Source organism: Pleurodeles waltl, chromosome 3_1, assembly GCF_031143425.1.
Source record: "Pleurodeles waltl isolate 20211129_DDA chromosome 3_1, aPleWal1.hap1.20221129, whole genome shotgun sequence".
Lineage (NCBI taxonomy): Eukaryota > Metazoa > Chordata > Amphibia > Caudata > Salamandridae > Pleurodeles > Pleurodeles waltl.
The window spans coordinates 1,333,993,672-1,334,010,898 of NC_090440.1; the positions used below are offsets into that span (position 1 = coordinate 1,333,993,672).

Consider the following 17,227-nt stretch of genomic DNA (forward strand, 5'->3'; position numbering starts at 1 on the left):
GCTGTGCTTCTGATACAGTGGATTATATGCAATTGCAACCCACCCATGGCAAGCCAATAGAGGACTTTCCCATTTTTATCTCTATACTCATAGCCTCTGAGTGGTTGTTGTCCAGCACTGGCGGGCCTCGTCCAGTGCCAGCTGGCACAGTATGGCTCGGTCAATCTCAAGCTACCTATGGATCCCCTCAGGGGCCCAGGTGGAGATGTGTTCCTCAAATTTCAGTATTTGGGATTCCAGGCGCATTAGAACCTCGTTTTTGAGCATTTCCACCAGGTGGAAGCAGGATTTGGCAGTCCCACTGATAATGGGTTTGCTGGCTTCCCAGAGCAAATAGGAGGAGGTCACTGAGCCCAAATTAATTTAATATTTTAGGTCGAGTTCCATCTGGATATGGTCCCAAAATTGCTCATCAGTGAAATAGCAGGCATTGAGCCGTCGCTGAGATCACTCAGGAGCTTGAGGCTGACAGTGACCGGGGAATAGTCAGAAATACCTCTGGGGAGAATATGTGCTGCCCTTGTGCGGAGCATGTCAGTGGCTGGAATGAGGAGGAAATCAATCCTCAGCTAAGGCAATATGGCTGTTGGGATTTCAATTCCTCCTTTGCCAACCACTCACACTCGGCACATATCAGTGGTACGTTTCGTGCTTACAAGAGACTCGGTTAGTAGCACACAAGCACAATGGGACAGCAGCCAGATCACTAAAGCTCTGGGCAGGCCACTCAGTCCTATACGTCATTTGCAGTTCTCTTGTAGTTGTTCAGGCCTTCTGGCACAGCTCCTTCTCTTCTCCAGGTGGCTGGGCTGATAGGTACCTTTCTAGGGGGCTTTTTGCTGTAGAGATACCTTCAAACCCTTCTCACCTCAGCAACGATTTTTCAAATCAAGTGGCCTGCTAAGCTTTCCTAACAGGATTTTTCCAGGGCTTTCGGGTCTGTTCCTGACATGAGGGGGACTAGCAGCAAAAGACACTAGTCCTAGATCACAGAAATCTTCTCCAGTTCACTGCTGTGGACCGCATGGTACCAGTTAGTGAGAAAACTATGGAACCCTGATCTGGAGTTGCCTTCCTTTATTCATACTGGCTAGCCGACGGAAAATATGATCTCAATTGTTGTGGATTACAGCTATTCAGCCACTTGCCATTATTCTGCTGGTTTGGCAGGCAGGTGTATGGAGCTGGATCATCCCCGACAGTGACTTACGAGACAATAGTGCTAAAAGAGCTGGGCATCCCTGACCCAGCCAATACACTGAGACAGTCTGCACATACCTCTGAGGAGGATTGAAGCAGGAGAACAACTATCCTTACATTTCAAAGGGGATTCTGCATCCCTCCTTTCTTTCTCTGGAGCCAGGTACACTTTGAAGGGTTCTCATGAATGTTCGAGTGGCTAACTAATTCATACCCCTGTCTGGCAGACACACTCCACCCTCCATTCTGTAAACTTCTCTTACAAAGGAGATGTAAAATGGATTGTTGTGTCCGTGCACTCACAAGATTGAACGCACTTAGCACTTACTCTTCCACACAATCACAGACCAAACAGAGTCTTCAATAATGTTTCACATAAAAGGAGTGAAGGCTCTAGGTGAAAGGGATCTGCAGAACTCTTTAAGAGAAGAGGCGTAAAGAGCACTTTCCTAAAGCAGAAAACAGGAAAAGGCATTTCCCTACATCTATAACCACATGCTACTTGGAGTGCCAGTATTTCTCATCCTGGCTAGAGGACAGTAGTTACTCTCAACGTGGGGGGGGGAGGGAGTAGTGCACAAGGTGTGCCCAGCCCCAAGACCACAGAACTCCACACTGGTGTTTAATCCATCCCAGAGGCCATTGGCATCCCTGCATGATTCTCTTGTGCGTGGAGGTAAATAATTACCAAAAAGATTTTTAAAAATGCCATGGCTACTACAGGACTAAAGCCAGAGTGCACACTTCGCAGAACCACGATGAGAACGTTTCTGGGTGCTATCATTTTGTATGAATGTCATCTAATTCTTACGAGCCCTCCCACTCTAACACCTACCTATGCACCCCGTTGAATTTAGCTAGTTGCACTTGCAGTCCAAATGTTTTATAACCAGTGCAAATCTGTACTAACCCTCGATTTATTGCACCTTTCCATGACTGTCCAGATGAAAAGGTCAACAATGGCAATCGCGCAACGATCCTGTGATTTGACAGAAATCTATGCTAAATGTGGGCAGCAGATCGTAATTTATATTGTCCCCAAATTTTTGCAGATCCCACTTGATTGAATACATCAAAAATCCTGTTCAGCTCGGAGACAATCTTCAGCATCTTCCTTCCATGCTTGTTTTTCACCACATAGAGTAAGTAGCTAGCTTGTCTCCTCGTTTAGCCATGAATCATCATATCTTCCCCTTCTGCCTTCCTGTTGCACAACCTGTACTTTACTGGCAGTGCATGGTTGTATTGAAAGGGTGGTGCCCAGAAATCACGGCTCATTTTCCCACGGTATGGGTACTTACTTAGCAAAGAAAATAGAGACTCCGCGCTCTGTTTCATCATTCGGTCGGCCACAATCAGCCATGTTGAATTCTGCAATGGGATCAGCATTCATAGCTTTACGTTTCATCTGAGACGTATTGACGTCACTTGTGGCTATATAACCATAGAAGCTTCTTTCTTCCTATTCCACTCGGTAATTGTACTCTGTGTGCAGTGGATGCCTATCCGTGATATTTGTAGCAGGCAGCAGATACACGTGTACTGATTGCAGGCATCAGAAACAGGCGTGCACCACTCTCCAAATACAAGCATTGTCTTTCATCTGGGCAGACTATATTGTAAGTATAACTACATTTTATGCTTTTAATAATGATAAAGCTCTGACCAGGAGCGTAAATAAATTGCACTGTATTTTCAGACTGAGGGGCATTTTTACAAGAAAGTGGCGCCACTTTTCTTGCATCCCCCTGCACCTCCCCCCCATGACACCATGGTTGCACCGTTTCCTGGAGCAGGCATAATGTGGCGCAAGGGGTTACAAAGTGGTGCAATGCATGCATTGCGCCACTTTGTAAATATGTCGCGAGGAATGGACTCCTTAAGGTCACCTTAGCTTTAAGAAAAATGTCAACAAGGCAGTGCAAGGCGGTGGTAGGATCTTGTAAATGTGCTCATAAGTTTCCTGTATTCATTGGCTGCAGGTTTTAACTAATACAAATGTTTTGATTCAGAAGACATGTTGGGGTAGACTGGTTAAAGATGTGCATGAGCTCCATGCTTGGGGCAACATGTCGCAAAATTTAGCACCTTTTCATTTACGGATTGTAAAGTCCCACACACAGTACAAAACTACGCTGTGCCACGTGAGTGCCCACACAAACATTAATACATCTTTCCCCATGTTTTCAACTGCGGAGACTTGAGCCCTATGTTATAATCTCAGTTTTACCACTTGACAGACTATGAATTTGTGAATATCTCCCTTTTTCTTATTTTCATTTGTTAATTTGAGTACCATTGAGTTGGGTAACAATAAAAATCTGTTATTCAGCACCAAGAGGCCTACGGGTGAACGTGCGCTTTACAAATACACGTTATGTTATGTTATGTTATGATCAGGAGTCGTAAAAACTAGGGATCTACAGAATATGGCTTTTTATTTAGAGGTGGGCGAGCCACTGAAGGCTCAAGCAAGATACCTGGCTGGGTTCATCTCGAGATCCTGTTGAGCCCTCGCGCCCAATACGAGCTGAGCGTTCATGTGGTTTCTGCCTGCCACCCATGCTCTAACATCTCCACGATTTAAAGAGAAAGCGTAAAAGTTTTGATGTTAAACAGGAGAGAGAAATAGGTACCGTTTGATGGATGAGCTGCACAATGTGAAACCAAAAATCCTGGGATCAGTCTGTCTTCTCCGCTTGACAAAATAGTTTAATCTTAGGCAAATATTGTTTTTCAAGTGTGCTTCTTTCTTCTTCATTATGATATGTGGTAACACCTTGTGATGCTTGAGTTCAGGATGTGTGCTGCGCGAAAGCATCCCTTGTATTGGATTTAACAGACTTGGCTCTTAGTTTACTTACTAATGGCATTGCAGTAGGGACCGAGGAAGTATGTATGTTTCTAAGTTTATGTTTAAAAATCATCAGTTTTAGTGAGTACCTCACAAGCTATTTATATAATCGGATGTACTAAGGTGAAAACGCAGAAAGAAATATATTTAAATTAATTTTGAAGAGACCGTACCATATGCCGATATGCTTAAAAGACTTGTATGCCGAACATTTTCAGGGTTTGGCACAAGCATGTGTTCTTAGAGCCAAGTGAGACTCTTGGCTCAGTTCTGGCTCGGCTCTTCCTCTTAATGTGTTTGCCCACGCATCTATATATTTATATTCTCACAGTTTAACTGATATTGACCACAAATGTGTCCTGCAAGTTGTTTTGGAGGGAACTCAGTTGTATGGCTGAATGAAAACTGACATTATAGGCCAGGTATGCAAATACTTTTTTTTCTTACATGTGACAGGCAAGTCGTAAAACAAGCACATTTCAGCAGTGCAAACTGATGCAGCAACGATAACAGAAGAGCAAGCACACCCCTTTATGCACAACTGATTTATAAAGGAACGTGGCAGGAATATGCTTCTTCACATTTCTTTTAGCTATGTCATTGCTGCTAGGATCGGTGTAGGAACAAAGGAATGTACAAAGTCTGTGAGGAGTGACAGGCATAATCAGAGGATGTTGTCCAAACTCTGTTTCATGTGAAATATGATAAAAAACTGAAATCCAGTGAAAAAAAACAAAATGTAAATTGAAGTCATTGTTAGTTTTGCTTATAGCAACATTATGCTTTTGTGCACAGCTTACCCATGTAGCATACGGCTTTTAGCCATGTGAAGCAGGGTTCTGCTGTACTGCAAGATATGACCTGTGGCAAGCCTCTGTACCCAACCTGCACTGGGGATTGTTTAACCAGACCATGTCTCCAAACCAACCTGAATGCCAACCCCACTGTGCACAGTCTTTGGTTCTGCACAGCAGGAGTGCGCTGCAGTCGTGGCATCTGGCATCTGGCCAGGCCTGCAGCCCACCCTCCATGTGTGTGCAGCCCTAGCTGTGTACCACCACTGTCTGTGCACAGCAGGACTGGGCCGCAGGGTCTGGCCTTTTTGGCCAAGCATTGCATCCCACCCTCTGTAGCCAGACTGCCCGATCCCTGCTGCACAAGACTTTGGTTGTGCTTTGTAGGTGTGGCCTGTAGGGCCAGGCCTAAGGCCAAGCTCTGTGCCCTGCAATCTGCAGCCAGGTGGCATACTCTCATGGTGCACAGGCCTTGGATGGGTCGCAGAGGTGAACTGCAGAGCCTAGCATCTGGCCATAGCCAGCGCCCAGCCCAGTGCAGGCATCCAAGGCACATTATGAATGCATTTGGGCCTTGTCCAATGGAGTTTGTCCAAAGGGCCTATCTTGTAATCTGGTCCTGTGCCAAATGCAACACAAGCAGGCATCCCCTGCTATTTACGACTATATGCCATCCACTGCGAGGTTGCCTTAGGGATGGTCAGTAGGCAGCCAAATCCTTTTCTGTTTTGTGTTTTTGCGGTCTTTGTTTTGTTTATAGGATTCTTATTGATAGAACCCCTTTTCTAGGTGAAAAGGGTACTTGTGATATTTCTTTAAGTGTTGATCCATTGCCTGGAAGATATCATTTTTTTTCATCTTCCCAAAATAAATAAACTTCTTATATTTGTTGCAGTTTGTTGAGACGAATTGCAATCTGCAACCTTCCTCTTGTGCTGCTTGGAGGACTTCTGGTGACAGGGTTTCGTCCTCTTCTTTCTCCTATTGCTTCGCTCTGCAGTACTCATTCAAGTACTGGTGTTGTAGGACTTGGTCACGTAAAGTGCACATGACCTTTCAGCATTCACTATCTTCTCTCCTACAGAGTGTGTAAAAATTTCCATACGAGTGATTTTGCTTCCAAATGAGGAGTAGCCACAGCAGCCCTTGATGCTGTTACCACCTCCACAACATGACCAGCCTACTATCTTTGTGCCTGCAGCTTCTTGGCTTTGAACAGTTTGTTGGGATGCCATACTGCTCAAAGCAGAATCTTCATTTTCTCACCAGCAAGGTAGAAAATAAAAATTATGTCCTCCAAAGTGTGCTTCTACAAGTTGTGGCCTTGTTCGTTAGATAGTGTGGAATGTTTAATCATTCAAGTGTCCCATTTCTTTCTTGGCATTTTCAGATTCACAAATCTTTTGTTGCTCCAATAGAATCAATGCTAAGCTCCCACAATACACTTGTGATATTGGACAGGTGGAGTTTTCCTTCCAGGTACTGCAAACCCTAAAACTGAAGCTGCAAATTCCATAACCTTTTACAAAGTCCAGTTTGGTAAGAAAATAAATTGTTGCTTATTGTTTGAGGGTAGACATTTCCTTTCAAACTCAGATATGTAGTGGTCCACTTTGTGCGGTTTTAAGTGGTTTGGACTCACTTCACCAGGAGCCAGAACCATGGTTCCAAGGTGTGCTGGATCTACCATTGTCTATTTGCTAGGACCCTTGTGAGATTTGTAAATCGTTATAGACCAGTGAAGAGATTTGAGTGGTCTCTGTGAGTGCATAGGACCACATTTAAGTAGTTATTGACCTTTTTTGTACATATCATTACACTCCTTGAAATAGGGGAGCTTTGCAGTAAGGAAGTCAAACTATTTCTTTCCTGTACATTCCTTTTTTGGGGAATCAAAACTTTTTTTCTCTGACACAATGTCTTAAGGACAAGAGTAGAAAACAAGCATTTGCAATATAATAGGTCTTGCATTTGCTTGCGTTAGAACTATTGCATTGTAAATTCATGACTGGACTTTTCTTGCCACATAAATTGGGCAACCCTACCTCATAATTTCATCTGCTCCTGCCATGTAATTCCAGTGGCTTTGAATATAACCAAAAGCACTTCAATTTACCTTCTTCCTCAATCTGCAGCAAAAGATGAAAATGTTGCCATTTAGCATCCTAATTTAGATCTGCCATGTTAATTCCAACAGAACCACTTTACCACACCACCATCAGAGTTGCTGGCTGGCTAACACAATTCCCCCCAAAAAGAGACAAAACAGCCACAGAGGAAAAATAAAGTACATGCTCTCTTTGGCCACGTCACTGACAGTGCCCAGGCACACTTGTCCAAATTCCAAATGTGTTCCATATAATCTTCAGGGATAGTGATATGTGTTTTTAATATTGCAACAACACAGAAACTCACTTGTTGCTAATAATCTCTGCAACTGACTGCCATTTCTCATGTGTGAGGTCCTTCTAGATCTAAAATGAACTTTTCTATGGATGTTACATAGTGCTGAAAAACAAACATTTATCCTCAAAATGTCTGCAATAGACTCCCACACCTCACTCGTATTAAAATAAAATTAAAGGAAAATGGTATCTAAAACAATTTATGTTTAAGAATCATTGAAGGTAATCAGGGCCGGACTGTATGGAGAACAGAGTGGGATCTATCATAGGGCCCCTGAAAGGCTGGGGCCATGGCCACAGCCGACTTTGCCCAGGCCTTAAAACATCTCAGTAGATAGATAGATAGATAGATGTAATTTAGTCCTGAAGAAGGTGGAATGTATAGTTTTACTCCACCGAACTATGTTGACGAAACATTGAGAGATGATCTACTAACACTGCATCCTTATATGACAATATAACAAAATACATGGATGTTCAGTGAGGTATAGAGTAAAGTTTACATGTTCAAGACAGTCTGATTTGTCGTAAATTAAGCTTCCAATTTTGCCTGTGATGTACAATACATTTTTGTATGTCTGTATGTGAAAAATGTTAAAACATTAAGGGGGTCATTACAACATTGGCGGGTGGCAACCGCCGCCCGCCAAGTTGTAACTGCCGTGCAGCCGCCAATGCAGCCGCACTCCCATGGTGCCCATAATGACATCCCCGCAGGGCCGGCGGATGGAAACAGAGTTTCCGCCCGCCAGCCCAGCGGGGATGTGGGCCGCAACATGGGAGCCGGCTCCAAATGGAGCCGGCGGTGTTGCGGCCGTGCGACGGGTGCTATTGCACCCGTCGCGCTTTTAACTGTCTGCTATGCAGACATGCAGACAGTGAAAAGCTGCACGGGGCCCTGTCAGGGGGCCCCTGCACTGCCCATGCTAGTGGCATGGGCAGCGCAGGGACCCAAAGGGGCCCGCGACTCCCAGTACCGCCAGCCTTTTCCTGGCGGTTCAAACCACCAGGAAAAGGCTGGCAGTAGGGAGACTCGTAATCCCCTGGGCAGCGCTGCCCTGGCGGATTATCACCGCTGGGGCAAATGTGGCGGGAAAGTGCCGGCCCCGGCAGTGGGACCGCAGCACTACCTCCGCGGTCGTAATCCCCTCTGAAGCACCGCCAGCATGTTGGCGGTGCTTCAGCCAAAACAGCCCTGGTGGTCTTGGACCGCCAGGGTTGTAATGAGGGCCTATGTGATTTTTATCAGATTGACGTAAAATACTTTTGTAATACTTTGGTGTTCATGTTTGCTACATTGTAAGTTAGGAGTTACCTATGTGAGGCCTATGAAATTAAGTACATGTGGATTATAGGTAATTGTAGTATCAATCAATCAATCAATCAAAAAAAATTATAGAGCACGCTACTCACCCGTGAGGGTCTCACAGCACTGGGGGGAGAGGATAGTGATTCCGTGTGCTCGTAGGATGTTGGCTAGGGGGATCATGTAGATGTTGAAGAGTGTGGGGCTGAGGGAGGACCCTTGGGGGACTCCGCAGATGATCTTGGTAGTGTTGGAGTGGAAGGCGGACTCTCTGGGTCCGGTCGGTGAGGAAGGAGGTGAGCCAGTCTAAGGCTTTGTGGCGAATTCCTATGTTGTGGAGGCGTGTGCGGAGTGTGTGGTGGCAGACGGTGTCAAAGGCTGCGGAGAGGTCTAGGAGGATGAGTGCGACGGTCTCGCCTTTGTCGACTTTGGTCCTGATGTCGTCAGTGCATGCGATGAGGGCGGTTTCCGTGCTGTGGTTCTTGCGGAACCCCGTTTGTGAGGGGACAAGAGTGTTGTTTGCTTCGAGGTAGTGGGATAGGCGGGCGTTGACTAGTTTCTCTGCAACCTTGGTGGGGAAAGGGAGGAGGGAGATGGGGTGGTAGCTGGAGAGGATCTCCGGGTCGGCTTGTTTTTTTTTAGGAGAACGGTGATTTCCGCGTGCTTCCAGGGGTCTGGGTAGGTGGCGGAGTCGAAAGAGGAGTTGATTATGGGGGCGATGGTTGGGCTGGCTTTGTTGTAGATGCGATGTGGGCAGGGGTCGGAGGGGGATCCGGAGTGGATGGAGTTCATGGTTTTTTCGGTTTCTTCGTGTGTGGTGGGGGCCCAGGTGGAGAGTGTGGTGGGGGGGTCAAGAGTGGGGGTTGGGTTGGGTGAGTGAGGGGTGTGTGTGGTGGGTGTGTGTGGTATGAAGCTGTTGTGGATGTCCAGGATCTATGTAAATAGTATTTAATATACATTGAGGGAACCATTTATTGGTATGGATCCCAGCTTTGCCACAGTGGGACAGCACTTCTTGGCTTGGTCTTCTAAACTAATATCTTGTGAATAGCAAAATGCAAGAGCACCAAGGAATCAAATGTATCTTCGCCAGAGCACCTGCAAGAATATTTTTATCCCACCTTTTTCTTCTCACAGTTGATGTTCTATATTTGTTTTGTTTTCTCTGAAAAAAAAAAAAGAAAACAATACGGTGGTCATTATGAGTTTGGCGGTCTTTTCGGAAAACCACTGTGGTGGTACCACTAGTTTTGGCAGTATCCCGACCGCTGTATTACGAGCCACATACTGAATAACGTCCAAAAAGAGCCACAATCTGAGATTGCCAGGCCGACCGAGGGCGGAGAGAGGCGATCCCACTACCAGCACCGCCACGCCGACTACCTTCTGCCCTCCATATTACGAACCACAAATCAGCACAGCAGTCATTGCACGGCAAAAACCATTGGTGATGAGAACCGCCGCGGTCAAAAACACCACATTGAACAGTACGAATACCCAGCATCTGAGACACATACACACATTATAGACCACTATAAAACACACCCCACATTCCTTTGCAACTACAACTACAGACAGACACAGCGAGGTCCCACAAACTGATTAATTAACACTGATACACCTTAGGCACATATACACTTCACACTCAGCATTCACCATACAACTGCAACATAAAGACTATACACACATCACAACTGCACACAAACACCACAACACACCAGCACACAAACCTAAGCATCCCACACACCCCATCAAGCACAAAACACTCCACCCTTGCGCACAACCCCCCTCCCCCACAACCACATCACTACCACCATGTCCCCTCAGCCACAACTGTTGGCAGCACAGGTCCAGCAAACATCCATAGCCAGGAAAATGTAGTTATTGCAGAGGATCATCAACAGGGTAAACTCAGTGGGCAACCATCCACCCACAAAGGAGGACATCGGGAAGAGGTGGAACGACCTATGGAGAAAGGTGCATTCCATGACATCACAACACTAGATTGCCGTTTAACAAGACTGGGGGTGAGCCCACACCTCCTACCCCAGGGTTCACATCATGGGAGGAGAAGGTCTTGGCCATCCTGTATCTGGTGGGCCTGACTGGAATAAATGGAAGACTGGACTCTGGTAGGACACTAACACTCCGCTAGAACCAACGACTCCTGTACAGCATGCGTCCCCAGCACCCTATCACTCCCCAATTCTCCCCATCTCACACTTACTCCCCCCCCACTGGATCACCTAATGCCCCTAATGCCCCTCCCCTGCATGCCACACCACCCCGCTGCCACTATCCCCACACAGTGCCTACCTAGTGCATGGATAGCACTCACAATGGCAAGCACTACAACCCCCAAAATGCATTACTCCCTACACATGAAAATCTGCTATTCCCACTTCACCTGCACATAAAACCATCACACCAGCTACACCAACAGGATGCTTTGACTGCGTACTACCAAATGGCAATGACAACAATGCTATCCACTATCCACAACCCTCAATGGAACATGGAATCAATATCACAATCCTTCACCCACAAACAATGTCTGCAGTGCCGCATCTGTCATTGTCATCACTGGGAAGCAAGTCAAGCCACTGTATGCATCAGCCAATGATATGAACAAGTACACTTCTACAATGTAACTCATTCCCTCTCCATCCACAGGTACCCCTGCCACTGCCACCCTGCAGAGGATGCCAGAGACAGACAGCCCTCCCCAGGATGAAGGCCCCAGTGATGACTACTACTCTGGATGTCTGGACATTGATGACTTACCTGGCCCATCTGAGACAATTGGTCAGTCCACCACCACCAGTCTCACCCTGCCTGCATCTGAGATCCCTACCCCGTGGCAACAACAGCACAGCCAACCCCTCGTCCCCAATCCTGTGTCCTAAGGACTGGTCAATCAGCAGTGTGCCCCACAGTACAGGGACCGGAGTTTACACTTCACACCCAAGACGGTGAAGGTCCTGGTGTAACTGGGAGTGCGCACATTTTTGCCAGGGGCACAGACACAGGGGTCCATAGGCAGTGGGAGGGCACCTGTGGGCCAAGGGATTGGGCCCCAAGGGTACGACTGGCCAGGAGGCCATCTCCCAAGTCCTGGGAGCATACCAGCATACCAATCCCAGGACAAGATGGGACAGATACTCTCCCCTTTGTATGAGAACCAGAGGCTGCAGAGGGAATACCACTAGGAGGCCATGCAGCAGTGGCAGGCTCACAATCCCAACATGGCTTCCATTGTAGTGTTCAAAGAACTAACAATGATCCTGCATGCGTCATTCACCCACCAGCAGGCCCCTTCCACTAGCCACATACCGGCTGAGCCATCCATTTCTGCCACAGCTAGGGGAATGGAGGCCCTGCTAGAGGACCCACATGCCACTAGCACCCCTCTCTCTGTAGCTCTGGAACCCCCACGCAAATGAGGTCATCCATCCAGACATTCAACGGGACCTGATGCCAAGACCAAAACCTCTGCCAGAAAGCGACCCTCTCCTAAACATTCTCCCATGTTTGCCACTGACACACCCTGTTGACTGTACACTGTCATATCTCTATTTTCCGATGGCGTTTGGATACTGGACCTGTACTACCTGCAGCTGGGCCACCTGCTCTGATGATTTCATCCACCATGACTGCACTCTTCACCCATTGCACTTGTGAAACAAATTAAACACCATTAAGCACAGCTACTGCTTACATGTCTTTATTGTAACAAGTAAGATTTTCTGTAGTAAAACATGTCATTTCAGTTAACTCATTGACCAGCAAAAATCTGTAAGATGGACAGAAGGGGGAGCAATGTGCAGCAAGTTTGATAGTAGAACAGACATATACTGGAAACCTGTGTCAAGGGAGCCACCAGTCTAGCCAGGAACCAAAGTAGCACCACCTAAATGACCTGCAAATATAGCAAGACAGGGACAACCATCACAATAGGAGTCAATATTGCCCACTCAACACACATGCAGTACATTGTTGTCCTCCCTAGTGCGAACTGGCAAGTGGAATGTTAACAGAACTTACCATGGCAGATCCACATTTGCAAAACATGCATTCCCAATGGTCGATCCCTCACAGCTGACATTACACAACTAAAGCCAAGTTCCACTGTCATTATAAGTTATGTACTATATTCGTCCATTGTGTACAGTGAGGATCAGTAGCTAAACTGATAACACTCATTTGGTTGCAGTGCATTTGCAGTTGACATAGCATTACTGGAAACAAACAGCATGGTCAATCCTTTGCAGATGTGATGCTGGGCAATAGTATGGAAACATAGCTCTGACATTTGAACAGTAACACCTCCCCTGATGGCACATACCAGGAGAGTAATGTCACAAGGCAGACAGACGTACAGTACACATACAATACAGTACACACATACCTGCATTTCATTGGAAGTATTGGTGGATCAACTCTGTTGTAGAGTCAGCTGCATCCTCATCATCTGCCTCCACATCACCATCTATATCACCATCATCAGCCAATGGTCCAGCTGCCACCTCCTCAACATCAAGTAATGGTATGTGATGTCTCAGGGTCAGATTATGTAGTATGCAGCAGGCAACAACGATCTGGCATACCTTTAGTGGTCTGTAGAGCAGGGCACCTCCTGAGACAGGTAGACACCGGAATATGGCCTTCAGTAGCCCAACGCCTTGTTCTGCTGTGGGTCTCTTTGAAACGGTTTTCACCATCTGTTGTTGGGTATCTCACTGGTGTAAACAGCCATGGAAGTTTAGGATAGCCAGAGTCACCTGCGTGCACAAAGGTTGCACCTATTACAATATGGGTAGGGACACAGGGTAGATTGTGATGAGAGATGACAAAACAGTTGCACACATGTTAATGGATACATACCAATGTGCCAGGCCCTCTCTCTCTGTGGTTGTGCCATTGTTGGAAAATGGGTTATTGGTAAGGGCAGGTAAGTACCTACACTTATCAGTAGGCCACTAACCCCCACTTAGGTCCAGTTAGGTCTCAGTAAATTAAACCTAGCTCAACCCTTGGTAGCTTGGCAACGAGCGACAAGGCTTAACTTAGGAGACAAAGCATAAAGCATTCAAATATCACAAAACAGTAATCAAATAAAATACAGGAAACAGTTCAAAAATCCAAAATCAATTTATAAAAATAGGAAATATTTTTAGCTTTAAAATGACACCACAACAAATAAAATCGGATAAGGGGAACTGGAGATGTGATTTTTTAAAGAATTAATACGTTCTAGCGCATAGGGCCTATCTGGTCATCTGGTCACACCTCGACTGGGCAAAGTCAAAGTTTAAGGCCGACCGCGATGGTGCCCGACTCGGCTACAGCCCGCGGAAGGCCTAGGTCAAAAGTTTACCTCAGGACTTAGGGCCAGATGTAGGAAGCCGTTTGCATGGTGCAAACTGCGAAAATCGCAGTTTGTGGCATCCAAACAGCCTTATGCGATGCTCATTCACAATTTGCAAGTCGGTACCGACTCGCAAATTGTGAATGCGACTCGCAAATAGGAAGGGGTGTTCCCTTCCTATTTGCGACTCGCATCGCAATGCAGAATTGCTTTGTGACCGCAATTCGCAGTTAATACCAGTGTCACACTGGTGGTAACTCATTCGCAAAAGGGAAGGGGTTCCCATGGGTCCCCTTCCCCTTTGTGAATGTTGCCCAAAAGGTTTTTTCAGAGCAGGCAGTGGTCCAATGGACCACTGCCTACTCTGAAAAAACGAAACCAAATGGTTTCGTTATTTTCTTTATTTTGCAACTCGTTTTCCTTTAAGGAAAACGGGCTGCAAAATAAAAACAAATATGCTTTATTTAAAAAGCAGTCAGCAGGCCACCATCCCTGTGAGTGCAGGGACTCGCTATGGGGTCTCAAAATGCGACCCACCTCATTAATATTTATGAGGTGGGTCTTTGCAACCCCATAGCGAGTCGCAGACGGTGTCTGAGACACCGTTCTGTATCAGGATTTGCGAGTCGCACCGACTCGCAATTTCAGGATCGCAAATTCTGATCTTGCTACATCTGGCCCTTAGTCGTTTTTCTGGAGATTTTCATCAGCAGGACGAACCTGCCAGTCCAATCCGACCTCCTGGAACTCTTCCTCGGATACGCGTTGCAGGAGCCCTCGGTGGAGATTATTACCTTCAGACTTAGTTGTTTTCTCGAGGTGAAAATCCTTCGACCGGGGCAAACCTGAATCTTGATCCGATGTCTTTGGAGCCCTCTTCTGATACACTGCCTGGAAGGTCCCAGTCAACTTCCTACGTTCGGACTTAGTCACTTTTTTGGAGATTTTCTTCACCGGGATGAACCTGCAAGTCAGGCCGGGTCGCGGTTGAGGCAAGCTGGCTAGAGTTGCCGCGGCGGGTCGGTCCCTCTATGGCGCTTTTTTCCAATAGTTCTCCAAACTTCTGGATCTTCTTCCAGATATTCTTTTAAGGTTCTTTTGAGGTCTACAGTTCACCCCAAGTTTCCAGAAGCTCTGAGATGCTCCTTGAGGGTGTGGACTACAACTCCCAGAATGCACCTGACGCAAACTCCTTTTTGGCCACTGGACAGTGGTCAGCTGGTTGGTTTCTTCAGGAGTTGGTGCAGGGGACTCTGGTTAGCAAGTTTTCACTTGTAGCAAACAGGGAGTCCCTCCTTGAACCAGTTGAAGCCAGGTAAAGTCCTTCTTGTGGTGAAGCCCAAGTGTGCAGCTGGTGCAGTCCTCCAGAGTGCAGTGTCCAGGTGCAGGCCAGGAGTCCAGCAGGGCAGTCCTTCTTCTTTTGTAGTTCTTCCTTGTTGGAATCTGATAGAGATCTGAGGTGTGGGTGCAGGCCTGCCAGTTTTATCCTTGCTCCTGGGTGAAAAACAGGGGGGTCCTAGTTCTCCAAACAGGGGCAGGGCCCTTCCCCCTGTGATGACCGGTTCTTGGGAAGTGTGGCAAAAATCAATCCCAGGGAGCAACATTCCTCAAAAATCCATCATGGCTAAAAGTTATTTCTGGAAGTTACATCTGGCTGAGCCCACCCACTGGTATAGCTAAAAATCTTAAACACACCCCTCTCCTGCCCTCTCTTAAACCCTTCGCTGCCAGGCCTTTTCCCCCTCCTGTGCCAGGCCTTTTTTTGCCTATTTGGAATAGTTCTTGCTTAGGCCCTCATAACATTTTGTCCACATAAGCTACCCACGCCAAATTTGCATCCTTTTTTGACAACATCCTAGGAATTCTAGAGGTACCCAGACTTTGTGGGTTCCCCTGAAGGAGGCCAAGAAATTAGCCAAAATACAGTGAAAATTTCATTTGTTTTTTAAAAATGGGAAAAAGGGGCTGCAGAAGAAGGCTTGTGTTTGTTTCCCTGAAAATGGCACCAACAAAGGTTTTGCTGTGCTAAAAGCACCAGCTTCACAGCTTTCAGGAACAGGCAGACTTGAATCAGAAAACCCAATTTTTCAACACAATTTTGGCATTTTAGTGGGACATAACCCATTTTTATGATTTTTTGTGCTTTCAGCCTCCTTCCAGTCAGTGACAGAAATGGGTGTGAAACCAATGCTGGATCCCAGTAACCTAAACATTTCTGAAAAGTAGACAAAATTCTGAATTCAGCAAGGGGTAATTTGTGTAGATCCTACAAGGGTTTCCTACAGAAAATAACAACTGAAAAAACAAAATATTGAAATTGAGGTAAAAAAACAGCAATTTTTCTCTACGTCTTACTCTGTAACTTTTTACTGCAATGTCAGATTTTTTAAAGCAATATACCGTTACATATGCTGGACTCTTCTGGTGGGGGGGATATATAGGGCTTGTAGGTTCATCAAGAACCCTAGGTACCCAGAGCCAATAAATGAGCTGCACCCTGCAGTGGGTTTTCATTCTATACTGGGTATACAGCAATTCATTTGCTGAAATATAAAGAGTGAAAAATAGCTATCAAGAAAAACTTTGTATTTACAAAATGGGCACAAGATAAGGTGTTGAGGAGCAGCGGTTATTTGCACATCTCTGAATTCCGGGGTGCCCATACTAGCATGTGAATTACAGGGCATTTCTCAAATAGACGTCTTTTATACGCCCCCTTTTATATTTGGAAGGAAAAAATGTAGAGAAAGACAAGGGGCAATCACACTTGTTTTGCTATTCTATGTTCCCCCAAGTCTCCTGATAAAAATGAGACCTCACTTGTGTGGGTAGGCATAGCGCCTGCGACAGGAAATGCCCCAAAACACAATGTGGACACATCCCATTTTTTGACAGAAAACAGAGGTATTTTTTGCAAAGTGCCTATCTGTAGATTTTGTCCTCTAGCTCAGCCGGCACCTAGGGAAACCTAACAAACCTGTGCATTTCTGAAAACTAGAGACCTAGGGGAATCCAAGATGGAGTGACTTGTGGGGCTCTGACCAGGTTTTGTTAACCAGCATCCTTTGCAAACCTCAAAATTTGGCTAGAAAAACAGGTTTTCCTCACATTTCGGTGACAGAAAGTTCTGGAATCTGAGAGGAGCCACAAATTTCCTTCCACCCAGCATTCCCCCAAGTCTCCTGATAAAAATGATAGCTCACTTGTGTGGGTGGGCCAGGTGCCTGCAACAGAAAAAGGCCACAAACTTGTAGAGATTATGGGGATAGCACAGCGAGTTGATAAGCACATATTCTTCTT

At 46.2% G+C, this 17,227-nt stretch overlaps 1 protein-coding gene across 2 annotated transcripts in view; it reads left to right on the top strand.

Annotated features, from left to right (window-relative positions):
• Positions 1-2,513: 2,513 nt before the first annotated feature.
• The window catches only part of LOC138285129 (interleukin-18-like), a 126,846-nt gene continuing 112,132 nt past the window's right edge, over positions 2,514-17,227 (top strand). Inside the window, exon 1 of one of the 2 annotated variants that reach the window (XM_069224696.1) lies at positions 2,514-2,819. The gene's annotated coding sequence lies outside the window, so the exon portion shown is untranslated. The remainder of the gene's footprint in view (positions 2,820-17,227) is intronic. The other variant, XM_069224697.1, reaches the window with a different exon arrangement.